The following is a 12,893-nucleotide window of genomic DNA, read 5'->3' as shown; positions in this document are numbered from 1 at the left end:
CAAAGTGAGTCTCTGGAAACTTTTCCCCACAAGCTCTAAAACTCCACGTAGTCACACACACGTTGTGAGAACAATAGTGGGATTAACCCATTTATTACAATCTGCTGTTTGTGCTAACAAGGCGATTTACCTTCTTTTACTACAGGAAATAAAATGCATTTGTTCAAAATCAGCTGAGTATTCATCTCCAGCAACCTTATAGTCTGTTTGATGGGGACACAGAGTTTTAGTTCAACAAGCCCTTTAAGTTTTTAGAAATGTTTTTTAATCTATCTAGTATATGAGTATACAAGTAACCTTTTAAACTTCCATTCCTTCCTAAAGGGGAACAAATTATAATTGAGCTAAAACAATGCATGTTTCGTGGATTTGTTCACACCTTTCGTCTGTAAAGATGTTTTTAAAACTGGACATTGTCATTTTTTTTTAAAGCATCTTAGAATTTTTTTTGTATCTTTGGCTTTTTTTTTTTTGTGGATCTTTCTGTTCAGCGGGACGTCCACCCTTCAACCCAGTAGACCAGTGTTTTCCAACCCTGGTCCTCAAGGCACACTGTCCTACATGTTTTAGAGGTTTCCCTGCTTTAATGTGCCTGATTCAACTGATTGCAGTTCAACAAACGCCTGTTAATCAGTCATCAATTGAAATCAGCTGCACTGAAGCAAGGAAATACCTAAAACATGCAGGCCAGTGTGCCTTGAGGACCAGGGTTGGGAAACACTGCAGTAGACTATACAAGCAATACAGACTAACTAGCCACTTTAGTTGGGACAAATTTCTTGCTAAATAATGGCAAGTCGGAAAACTGCATCTGGATGCATTGAATATGACTTGCTTCCATTCAGAGCATCAGAATGGGAAAGACTGGGTTTAAGTGACTTTGAGGCATAATTGTTGGCACCAGATTGGCTGATCTGAGTGATTCAGAAACTCCTGATCTGCTGGGTTTTCTCCGGCAAAGCCTCTCCAGCTTTACAGAAACTGGTTCAAAAACCAGAAAATATTTGGGGAGCAGCAGTGGCATGGATTGTAGATTTCAGAGGGACCAGACAGACTGATTCAAAGTGATAAAAAGGCTTAAACGACCGCTTGTTACAACCAGGATGTGAAGGAATATGATCTTTGTTGTACGCCAATGGCCTCCACAGTTGTCAGGTTATTATTAATAGAGAGAGCATCTTTTGGAGATTCACATGATGATTGTTCAAGCAACAAATGTGCATCAACTGCATTTTGCCATCATGTCGATATGGAGCAAAATCTGAGTAATGTTTTCAATACCTTGTTTAACCTGTGGAAGAGACGTCCAGTCCTAGACAGTCTCTGCACTCTGCAGAGGCCTGATGAGAGTTTATTTGATTCAGAGGTTTAGGAGAAGGGATGCAATTAAAGGTTGCAGGATGGTTGCAGTCCAAATCTGGACTTGGGCACCTCTGATCTATGGTGCAGAAAATAAGACGATTCTGAAGGTCGTAGTGAACCCAGCATGGTGCCAGTGGTTGAGTGTGCTTAATTGGGGTGAATCAAAAATGGCACAAATTGCATATTCAAGAAAGGATGTGATTATTTTTATTTTTTTTCATAAAGTGTGATTTTTTTTGTCACATTTTGACGGGTGTAAAAAGCATTTTTAGAGACACCAAGATGTGTGGAAAGCTGAGAAATGTGTGACCACAAATTCAGTAATTATAACAGATCTGTAATTGGTTGCACATGATCTATACCGACTTCCTACAATCACATGCATTAACAAAAAAATACAACCTCTTGAGTTCTTTTTTTTCATTTTGCAGCACAATAATATTTGAACTGCTACTCTTTGATTTCAAATTAAATCCCTATTAATAGGGGGAAGGACTAGGAAATGGGATTTGCCATCATGTGAAATGACTTGCATTAAACCTGGCAAAATCCTGATCATTTATGGCAGCCTGACACAGTTGCATTACCCTTCTTTAATAAATGTCTAAAAAAAAATCAGGTGTAGAAGTAGAGTTCAAATTTAATAACTCTTTAATTAAAGATTTGGCTGGTTTCTCTCAGATTCCTCTGCTTCAGCACTCATATTAATGCTTACATTTCAGTCAACAGTGTGCATCACTATAAATACATGCCAAAGTTGAGGGGTCAGATGTAAAGTTGCAGGTTGTGGGCTGCATTGTGAGTGTGTGAGCGGCACATTAACCCGGCGAGGTTGTGACGCCGGTGTAGTAAATCTGCATGAGGTGACAGATCTGACAGTTTTCCTGCAGACACAGGCAGCAGATTTACACTTATTAACCCACGCAGGCTGCAGAGTGTGTGAGCGTGAAGCGGGACCGGGTGTAACCATGCCTGGATCCCTGCAGCCTTTCATGCCTGGGATTAGATTCAGTCGGCTTGTGGAGTTTGGAATGAATTCTGCTTAACTGGCAACAGAAAGCCGCCATGCTGTTAGAGCTACAACAGTGTTTCATGGTATGTATTGACATCACACTGAGGGAATGGGAGGATCTTTCAACCGACAGGCAACTATCCAGTTAATACTTTATGTATTATAGCAGTGAATTCAGTTTTATGATATGCTTGTGACCCGTATGTTTAAGATACAAATGCCTTCACATGTTTTACAGTTAATACAAGAGAGTCGGTGCAGCACAAGTTTCATATTTGATTCTAAAACAAAAAAAGAACTGACAAGATTAATAATTGTACAATTTGCACTTAAATATAAATAAAGAGAAATGACTTCCATTCAGACAAATGCTAAAGTGAACTTTTCTTCAAAGAACTTGCTGCTTTATGTTCATTATTGAAACAATTAAAATGTAAATAAATTTTTGAGAAAGTCAGTCCCAAGAGATATTACATTTTCTTACTTCTGCGCCATGAGCCAAAACTCATTTACTGTGGCTTTAATGTGCTCTCAGGCCCTTTCTCTAGCATCTCATTAAAAGGACATTAAACCGTAGGAGCACTGCGACTGAAGGTTTTTGAAGATTTAAAACCGTAACATTTTAAAACCTCAAGACACCATTTAAAAACCAAGAATTGGACCAATAAAACAAAACCTGAGTGTGTTAAGTGTTTCCCTTACAATTACACTAGAGGGGCTTCTGGCAGCAAATCACAACAGACGTAATTTAAATGCATCTTTTGTAGATCTTTTATTAAAATATGCATGTCGTAATAGAGGGAGAAATAAGTTGCGTAACCCGAAAATCAAAGATTATCCTGTATTTGGTTTTCATTTATAGTGCTTCCAGAAAGTTGCCAATACCTTTAACCTTTAACCCTTTAACCTTTAACCCTTTCTTTTACCTTTAACCCTTTAACCTTTAACCCTTTCTTTTACCTTTAACCCTTTAACCTTTAACCCTTTCTGTAGCCGGTTGAATGTCTCTCTTTTGCCAGGTCTGTGTACAGTAAAGAACCACATCCTTCCATTTATCGTCTCCATGCCATAAAAAAATCTGCTTCCCTTAAGTATTTGTGCCCCAACAATAATAATATTAATAAAATGTCATTATTATTTTTATCAGTTGCTTTATTTAGTGATGAAGCAAAGGTTTGTTTGAACTTTGAGCAGGTTACCACTGCCTGCACACTTTTTCATTGGCTGTGATGAGAGTGCAATTTTCAGCTCGCCTTTTGGACAAAGTGGAAGTTTAAAGTTTTAGAAAGGATGCATGAACATTCAGGGTAAAGTGGATATTTTTAACAAACTGCTATTTGTACTCCAAACTTCTAGTTGTTTCCTGATAGTTTTTTCAATTATTTCTTGACAGATGTTTCTCATTTTCAGGAAACAAAAAGCTACATAATTCATTGCTGTCTGAGAAACATTTTAATTAAAATGTGAAAATATCTTTAGCTTCTAAATTATTAGATCTTTGATTAAATGGCAACGTAAAGTTGAGGTAGAGCTTGCTGACTATTCATGTCACTACTTGTTGAAGTTCTGCAAAGTCTGTTTCCTTTCTGTTTTACTTGTTGGACATTGTCATTGAAGTAGATGATTACATGTTGTAATTGCAATTACTGCCTTCTGCTTTCTCTCGCCCGGAACAGTAATTTGCTGAACATTTTTAAATTGTTTTTGATTGGAGCTTAATTTGAAACTGGAAAGCAGACCATCTTTTTTTTTCTTTGACAAAGTCTCTTCCTGAACAAACAAAATGGTCGAGGAGCATTCGGCACTGTGAGCCAGCAATCAAATCACAATCAAATGTGATTCAGCCCCCATGTTTGCATAAAGAGAAATTTGACTGAGTGCTGCCAGTGGGTTTGCCTCACCCCATCTGTTTCCTATCTGATTCTTCTGCCATTTTATTCTCCCACTGTCTCTAAATAAGTTCCTCCCCTGCTGCTCCGCTTTCGTGCTCGCAGTCTGAACTTCTGCCTCGTCGCTGAAGCTGGTTACATCTTTTTTGTTTTCACCTGCTGGACATTGTCAACCGCAGGCAAACCCCTCTTCTTTCTTTCCACAAGGTGTCTGCGCTCTTTGTCATCACACAGCCTACAGGTGTCAAACTCCAGTCCTCAAGAGCCACTCTCCTGCAGTTTTTAGATGTGCCACAGGCACAAAACACAGGAATGAAATGGCTTAATTACCTCCTCCTTGTGTGGATCAGTTTTCCAGAACCTTTCTGATGACCTAATTATTCTATTCAGCTGTGGTGCAGCAGCGGCACATCTAAAAGTTGCAGGACAGCAGCCCTTAAGGACTGGAGTTTGACACCCTGCTGTAAGTTAACATCTTAACTGCTGGGTTTCTGACCTTATTAGCTGACTTGCTAAGCTGAGAAGGGAGATGGACAGAAACCAAGTCACCTATCTGAACCTTGATGTGATAATACTCTCTTGGTTTGCATATTTAATTAAGAAATGTCCTTATTCTGCTCTGGTGCAAAGCTCCTAATTGTTTCATGAGCCACTGGCTGCCAGAGAGCCAGTTTGACTTCTTAATTACTGTAAAGGGACAACAACTATCAATGTAATGACACACCTTTTGATAGTGAATCACATTTTATCCATCTACTTCATAAATGCATAAAATAAATTTATTACATTAAATTCAAGTCTTGGCACTCGTGTAAAAAGTCTTAAAATCAGAGTAATACTATTGCAGTTACATTATCATAAAAAGAAAGTGTCACCTTGAGAAACTCTCTTATAAATTCTTATTGTTGATAGTAACTGTAGGTTTTTGTAATTAGCTTAATTTTTGAGCTGAGATAGTATCTAGAAAATTTTAATTAATCCATCAATCCCATCTAAGACGACTAAAATTCTGACGAATGTGAACGGACCAAGAGCTAACTTCATTTACAGGTCAATGTAGCACAATGACATGTTGACCTAACAAACCACCATCACAATTTTAAGGTTTTTATGCACATCTTTATCAGCAAACTAATTAACTACAATTATAACGAACCATACAAATACTCCCTAGTTATTTTTTTTTCTCACAATTAACCATAACTATCAACAAACAAGCCAATAACCTGCCACAATTATACCATATGCAGTTATTACCCAGCAGTCAACTGCAGTTAACCAACTAACTTACCAGCCACAAATATTACATACCTCCTAAACAATCAATTAATAATTTATTACCAACCAAAGAGTCACAATTACAAACTTTATCATTAACCGATGACCAAACCAACCACAGATCGTCTCCCTACCTTCCCATTATCCAATCAACCAACCAGAATTATTACCATCTAATTACAGCAGTGGGTAATACTATATTTTGGCAAATGTTTTTAAACAAAGAGATAAGACTCAGTGAGACTGTTTAGATCTATTGTGAGCTATCTTTGTATACAAAAGTGCATAATTCTGGTATCGGTTCTAAAATCCCCTGGATTCTCTTCTCACTTTCTCTTTAAAATTTGATTTTCTTATTTTATTTTAGATGAGGAATTATTTAACATTTGTCATTTTTTTGATCCTGCCTTTGTTGTTTCCGGTAGCAGATAATCTGTTTTTTCTTCAGCCTTACTGTCTCAGTTTGAAATATCTTTTCAGAGTGCCTGAGAGCTCAGAGGGCTCCAACCAACTGGAGGCTCAGCAGGAAACTGTGTGTGTGTTTTTGGGTGTGTGTGATGTCTGATAAAGAAGGAAAAAAAATAAATGGAGACAAATTGATTTGGTCTCAACTCGGCTGTTTTTGTGAATTTCATTATGGAAACACAAAGCGTGTTGCTGTCTGGCGTTAATGAACCGACCTTGCATACTCTCTGAGCGCACGTGTCATAGATGCACAGCAGGGGCTGCTGGGTAATGGCGTGTGTAGGTTCAACGTGTCAACTATGATTTAAATGAAAAGTTTTCTACAATTCTGTTGCACACAGGTAGTTTAAGCAGTAATGATGCATGAAAAACATCCTGTTGTATCCTCCCTTGTGTGGGTTTTGTTTTATTTGCTGGCGCTTGATGCAAATTAAAAACTGAAACATAAATCTGCTGGTATGAGAAGAGAAAACCTTTTGAGAGGTGGATGTTTTATGTTGAACTACAGAATCCTGAAAAAGTCAGATAATGAGCACTAAGAGTCTCCCTGATAAAATCTCTTCTGGTTTCCTCCATCAGTACATTTTATGATTCAGGGAGTTGCTATGAACAAGTGTTTACCACTTATTGATTTCTTTTTCTTTTTACGCCACTCTTGCATGTTTTAGCAGAAGTGGAAGTTTGTTTCCCTACATTATGACTTGTTTTTGATACCAGATCATCACACTACCACTACTGTGTTTTAAATGTAGCCATCATGTCTTGCATGTAATGGAATCCCTTGAAGAAACTTCCACTTGTGTTGCTCCAATTCAAAACATGTTTAGCAGAAATGTGAGGAGGTTGTTGAGTCATTATCACTGAGCTCAGCTTTATTATTTTGCATGGAGGCAGATTGATTTCAATAGCTTATTTTTCTTCAAATCTGTAAGGAATTTTAAGAAAAATTTATAATTTTTTTCACAGTATCAAATGTTTTTATATATATTTTTTTATATATAAATAGGATTTGGTGGATGGTGAAAAACTCTTTGCCTCTTGCTAACTCTGACTGCAATGAGATTTCATGCTCACTACAAATTCATTATCTTGCAAGGCAGATAATTAGAGCTGAGATTCAAAGGGAAACTTCCACTGAATGTCAACAAACACAGAGAAATATTATGCAAGTTGTGTGAAATTCATAAGATTAAAACCGAATGTAAAATAATTATGAAGTGAGGCACACTTCCCCGTTTTCTGCTTATTTATTCTGTAATCTGAGCATCAGTTCTTGCAAATTGAGCTGTTCTGTTTGTTTTTACAGAATCAAATGATTTTTTTGTTGTTGTTATTTTTAATTTGCAATCCATCAGGGTAAACTAGCTTACTTCTTCAGCAGCCCATTCTGTTTTATTTTACTACATTTAGTTGCAGTAGTCTCCACTTTAATATGTTATATTATTGCTTTCAAAGTTCAGCTGCCACTAGCAGACTCTGAGCACCTCCAATTTGTAACTGAGCTTGAGGCCTGATTCCTGAGCACCAGCAGTATTTTACTTCTCACTCAAGTGGTTAAATTTTTTTTTGCTCAGTTCAAAGAGCTGCTTTGGTGCATAAAGTCTGTATCTAGAATACATAAAAACCGTGAAGCAGTCATCTGTCAGTTTCACAGTAAGTATGCTGAGGTAAAGGGATTTCTAGCACTGAGCAAGAGAAAACTGCAACTCTTAAAACACAACTGGAGTCACTTTTGACTTGAGGTTTGAATGCCTGAAGTCAGATTTCAAATGATCATTTCAAGGTAGCGACAAGTTTAAGGTGGAAAATAAATCTAATTTTAATTTGCTTTACTTTTGTCAATCTGCACAAGTAAAAGGTGAAACATTTTAGTAGTGTCTTGCATTGTTGGTGTTGCCTTTGCGTGAACAAGATGCATTATTTATATAATGTAGGTCCTATCACTATAAGAAAATATTCTAGTATGTGTGAAAAGGTGAAAAAGATGTAGATTATGTGTGGGAAAGCAGAGATCTATTTTTTCTCCCTTTCAATGAAAAAAAACCTCCATCCAGTTAAAAACTGGATTTTATGTTCACTTGTGTTTCCTTTGACTTGTATCTAAATTAGTTTCATGTTCTGATCACTGAAGTGTGACAAACATACAAAAGAAGTGTAAAGTGTCACTTCTGGTAAAATTAGTCCTTTAATATTTATATAATTGGAATAAAAACCTTGATTGTTCAGGAAGTCAAAATTGAAGAACTAGAAATAAAAATGTTTCAGTTCAGTCAGAATAACTTCAAAGGAGAAAATTTGGTGTTGTACGTTTTAGTTGAGATGGATGAATCTGTAATTTTAAAATGACTGGTAGCTTTTTATTAACACTGTATAATTTGGGCATTATAGTTTGTTAAAATTTGATTAATTTGGATGTTTTCTCTCATCTCAAGCTGTTAAATTAACTGCTACTGGCAACACCTTTCTCCAACATAAAAAACTCCTAATGTTTGAGATGACATGTTGTGAATTGGTGCTGAATTGAGCTGCATTGTTCTAATTATCCATGGAAGTGAATGATTTTAAAATAGAGTAAAGATTGTGTATGAGTTTTGTGCAAACATGGTGCTTTTGTGAACATAACTTATAATTCCAACTGTTTTTAGACCTACCAACATTAAAACTGTCTCTTGAATTAGGATTTAGAAACTAGCAGCGAGGGCATTCTCCTCGTTACTCATCGAATGTGGAAATGTTCAGAGTGTTAAAAACTGACAAATGATCCTAGAAAGAAGTGCACCAACCAGTTCTTATGATAATGCAATCTGCTGCTGACACGTTTTAGTTGGTGGTAAATGATAGTGGTGCCTGATATTTGCTTCAACCACGAGGATGATCAGCCCAGCGTCTTCATCTTCTGTCTGCTCTGATCAAAACTTGATATTCCACGGAGCCGTATTCTGATATGTGTGCCCCAGTTCTCAGGAAAACCTGCACCAATGCTACTGTGCATCAGGGTGAAAGTAAAAAACAACAACACTGTTTTCACTCCTGGCACCCTCTCTTCTTTTCCTCTGCAGATTTATAAACTCACAGGGACAATCGGGATTGAAACAGCCTTCCCTTCTTGGCTTTGTTAGCGTCTCGCTCAGTCACCGGTTCTGCTCCGACGCTGCCTGTGCTTGGCACTCCTATATTCAAGGTAAGGAAATTGTTCCTATTCACTATAAGTGTGTGTTGCTATGCATTAGTGCGCTGAAGTTTGTGAATCTTACTCCTGATTTAATCTGTAACTCCTGCCGTATTAGAGCTTTTACCTTAAACGTGTTATTCGTTTGCGTTAGTATAAAGTACTGCTTGATTGTATTTCCTACCAACATTAAAATCCCTGTATGTAAAACATAAACTGTATTTTTATAGGCCCATTCCAGTCATATTGACCATCCAAACACATTCACCAACACAAGTGAGCACATTTATACACGGATAACACAGAATTTCCTGTGCAGTGGCTCATCAACATGTAACAAGAGGAAGCTGGAATCAAACCTACAACCTTCTGATTTCAAGACGACATGCATATTGTGCTCATGATTTATTGACATGCATTGTTAGGTATTTTGTTGACACTATGGCAGTGATGTTCACTGAGGTATTGTCTTCTAGACAGTTTATAAAGTGACTTTTCTTATAGTTCTGTGTTTGACTTGTAGAGATACACGAGTTTTGATGCTTACAGCTTTATTCAAGCATGAATTTCAAACTGCTACATCCTAAAGTGAACTGGAGAAAACATAAAACAAGAGATATTTGAATAGAGTTCTGGCTGTCTGCTCTCTTTGTTCCGGTTGTTTATGCTGAATCTCAGTTCATGCATGGGGAATGCATCAGTTCTTCCTTGTGAGGAACACTTTTACAACATATTTGTCTGTGTGATTCTATTTTTTGTTGTTGTTTTATAGATCATTCTGTGGAATCAATATCTCTCCTGAATTCAGTCCAAGAAAAACAGTTTGCTGTAAGAAAGGCACGTGTTGTGTCTTAGTGGAAGGTCCACACAGTTGTCTGCTATGAATCCTGCTCTGTGTGTGGTTGTGAATATAATCTACAGGATCTGTGTGTGTGTGTGTGTGTGTGTTGGTGGAGTTGGACTAGTCCCAGATTACTTTGAATCGCTGCAGAGATCTCATGGGAAAAGTGAAGGTTAAAGACCTGCTTGAACTTGTAAAAATGCATGCAGCACAGTTCAGTTCATTTCTGGCTGAGAGGTGAAGACTATCCAGTTATTTTGATAAAAATAGTGTTTTCAAACTCAGATGGGAGTTGGTACAGTTTCTGCATTTTATAAGTGAAGTGAAAGAAGTTTCTTTTAGGGGCTTAGTGTCGCTAATTAACAACAAGGGATGAATCACGTTCAGTTTGTTGCAGGAAAAGGAGTTTGTAGAAGTGTGGAGCATGAAAATATGTTTCTGCACAGTTTAGAGGTGATGACCTTTGCACAAAGAACAACAAGGTATTATCTGTCACTGAAAAACTAGTGGTTTTAGTTCCCGTTGTTAATTTCTTTATGTCATTATATCTGGATCATTGCATTTTTCAGCAAAATTATTTCCACTCCGTTAAGATATTCAGTTCACTTTTTTGCAGCTGATGTGTTGGAAATGTTAGGCTGTGTTTTTCACACAGTCTAGAAAGATAATAAACAAGTTTTTATGCAATAATTCACCAGGTACTTCTGCCTCACATATTTCCCTCTAAATTAATTTTAACAGGACACTTATTAGGAAGAAAGCTGTAGGAGCTGCTGCACCATGTCTGAAGGATTGGGGAATATTTTAATAGCAGTCATATTTTAGAAATCTATATTTTCAATTGTCCTCATGGAATATGAAAACTATTGTAAAATTACTAAATCATCCTGAATCGAGACTTTGTGTAAAATGTTTAGATTGGAGAGATCTTGATGGGAAATCAGCAACACAATTGTTTGACGTTTGAGAAAGAACGAACATTTTCTAAAGTGGAAACACTTTGTACATTTATTTATGATGATGTGCGAATGGTTTAAGCAGGCAAAGACGTTGTTGTTGTTTCTGGATATGTAACTGGATAGAAACCACTGTTCAGGCTACATTAGTATCTTTCTCTTCTGTGTTCTGTCTGATTAATGTTGAACGTTGTGACATAAATCTCATCATCTATACCTGCTCACCATCAGTCTGCTAGCGCTCTCGGTGCATGTTGGAGAAGTGCCCAGATTTTTTGCGACTGAGCCGACCGTTGCACGCCCACAGTGACAATAATACTTCCATTCAAAGGGTATCACCCAACACACAGCTGTTAAAGAAAACACAGAGTCGGATCATGTACATAAGAAGAAGAAGAAAAACAGTGATGCTTGTTTTTCAGAAAAGCAATGTGAGATCATCTGTTGTTTACCCCATTTGAATAAATTTATTTCTCGGGGACCACAGGGATACAGAAAGTGCTTTAATATATTTGAGGAATCACTGCATTCTGTTTTTCAGTCATTTTTTTCCCTCCTGTCCAAGTAGACTGTATATAAACTGGTGCATTATGGCCCTCTGAGTGTACGATAATTGCTGTATGTCTCTAAGTGAAAGCTGCTGTTCAGCTGACTCATAAGCAGAAGGAATAATACTCCTCCAAGTTGCTCGAATTCAAAGTTTCCCTCTAGGGAGGCCTGATGTGTTGACAGGAGGTGTGATGTCCTTCATAATGTTTGTTTACTCAATGTTTTTATTTTTATTGCAAGTAAAACTAATGCATAGTCTTCCAATTCTGCAGCTTGTTTCTGCATCATCCAATCAAAATTTTTTTTCATTAAACGGGAAGTGTTTTGATTGATGAAATGTCCTAGTCACAATTTCCTGTCACAGATCCAAACATTATGGCACATAGTTGCAAATTACATTACATTTTCACATTTTAAATGGATAAATCCAATAAGATTGTTAGCAGAACCGTAATCTGGAATGGATATGTTTACCCTGTCTGGAATCATAATTCAGTTTAATTGAAAATACTTTATTGATCTCAAAAGAAAATTAAAAGTTGTTGGATGCTGGTTTTGATCTCCTGTAGCAGACTGTATTACAGCGGTCTGTAGCCTCTGACTGAAGATACTCTGTTGTTGTAAAGCAGAGGATGCTCAGGGTCTGTCGTTATTTTTGATTTTTATGAAGAATCCATCTTTGCATCACCATCTCCAGAACTTACTCAGCCTTTTTTATCAGGTTGTTGAACTTTAAGTCCCAACAGATTCAGTTTCAACAAGAGATGTATAGAAGATCTGCATCTTCTCGCTGCAAACCTTCACAGATCTTAGCTTTCTCCAGAAGTACAGTCTACTCTTTCCCTTCTTGTTCAGTGTTGCAATTCCAGTCCAGCCTGTTGTGCAGGTGAAGACCGAGGTATTTGTACTCCTTCAACTCCTCCACTTTTTTCCCATGATGGAAATAATGTTTGATGCAACATTTATGTAATGTTTTCTAGACGTGGTGCTTATCTATTTCTAATGTCTATTGAATCTTTGCTTCTCTGCCAAATCAAATGCTGCGGTGCGCAGCGTTTTTCAAACTGCACAGGATCCCAGTGTAAAGTGAGGCTCAACAGTGACACCAGGGGGTTAAAGCTCCAGATTCATTCATTCAGCTATTGGTTGTTGCATCACATAATACGGCTTGCAGGAGGACGACTCGTCACGGTTGTACTGTGACATGGTTGGTCTGAAATGCAGCTCCTGTGTGACTGTACTTTAGTACCAGCATCGTCATTCTTCACATTTCACAGCAATAATCCTTTAGGCCTTAGACAGTCTGTTTACAGGATGATTTCTTAGTTTTACTTCCGGGTGGAAAGCATTTTATCTAATTAAACTTTCTTTT

At 37.3% G+C, this 12,893-nt stretch overlaps 1 protein-coding gene across 2 annotated transcripts in view; it reads left to right on the top strand.

Moving 5' to 3' along the window:
* LOC122844170 (semaphorin-6D-like) overlaps nt 1–12,893 on the top strand; it is a 164,547-nt gene that overhangs the window by 26,517 nt on the left and 125,137 nt on the right. For both annotated transcript variants that reach the window (XM_044139376.1, XM_044139377.1), the window contains exon 2: nt 9,066–9,187. The gene's annotated coding sequence lies outside the window, so the exon portion shown is untranslated. The remainder of the gene's footprint in view (nt 1–9,065; nt 9,188–12,893) is intronic.

The sequence above is a fragment of the Gambusia affinis genome, linkage group LG14, assembly GCF_019740435.1.
Source record: "Gambusia affinis linkage group LG14, SWU_Gaff_1.0, whole genome shotgun sequence".
Lineage (NCBI taxonomy): Eukaryota > Metazoa > Chordata > Actinopteri > Cyprinodontiformes > Poeciliidae > Gambusia > Gambusia affinis.
This window is presented reverse-complemented; position numbering and strand designations above follow the sequence as displayed.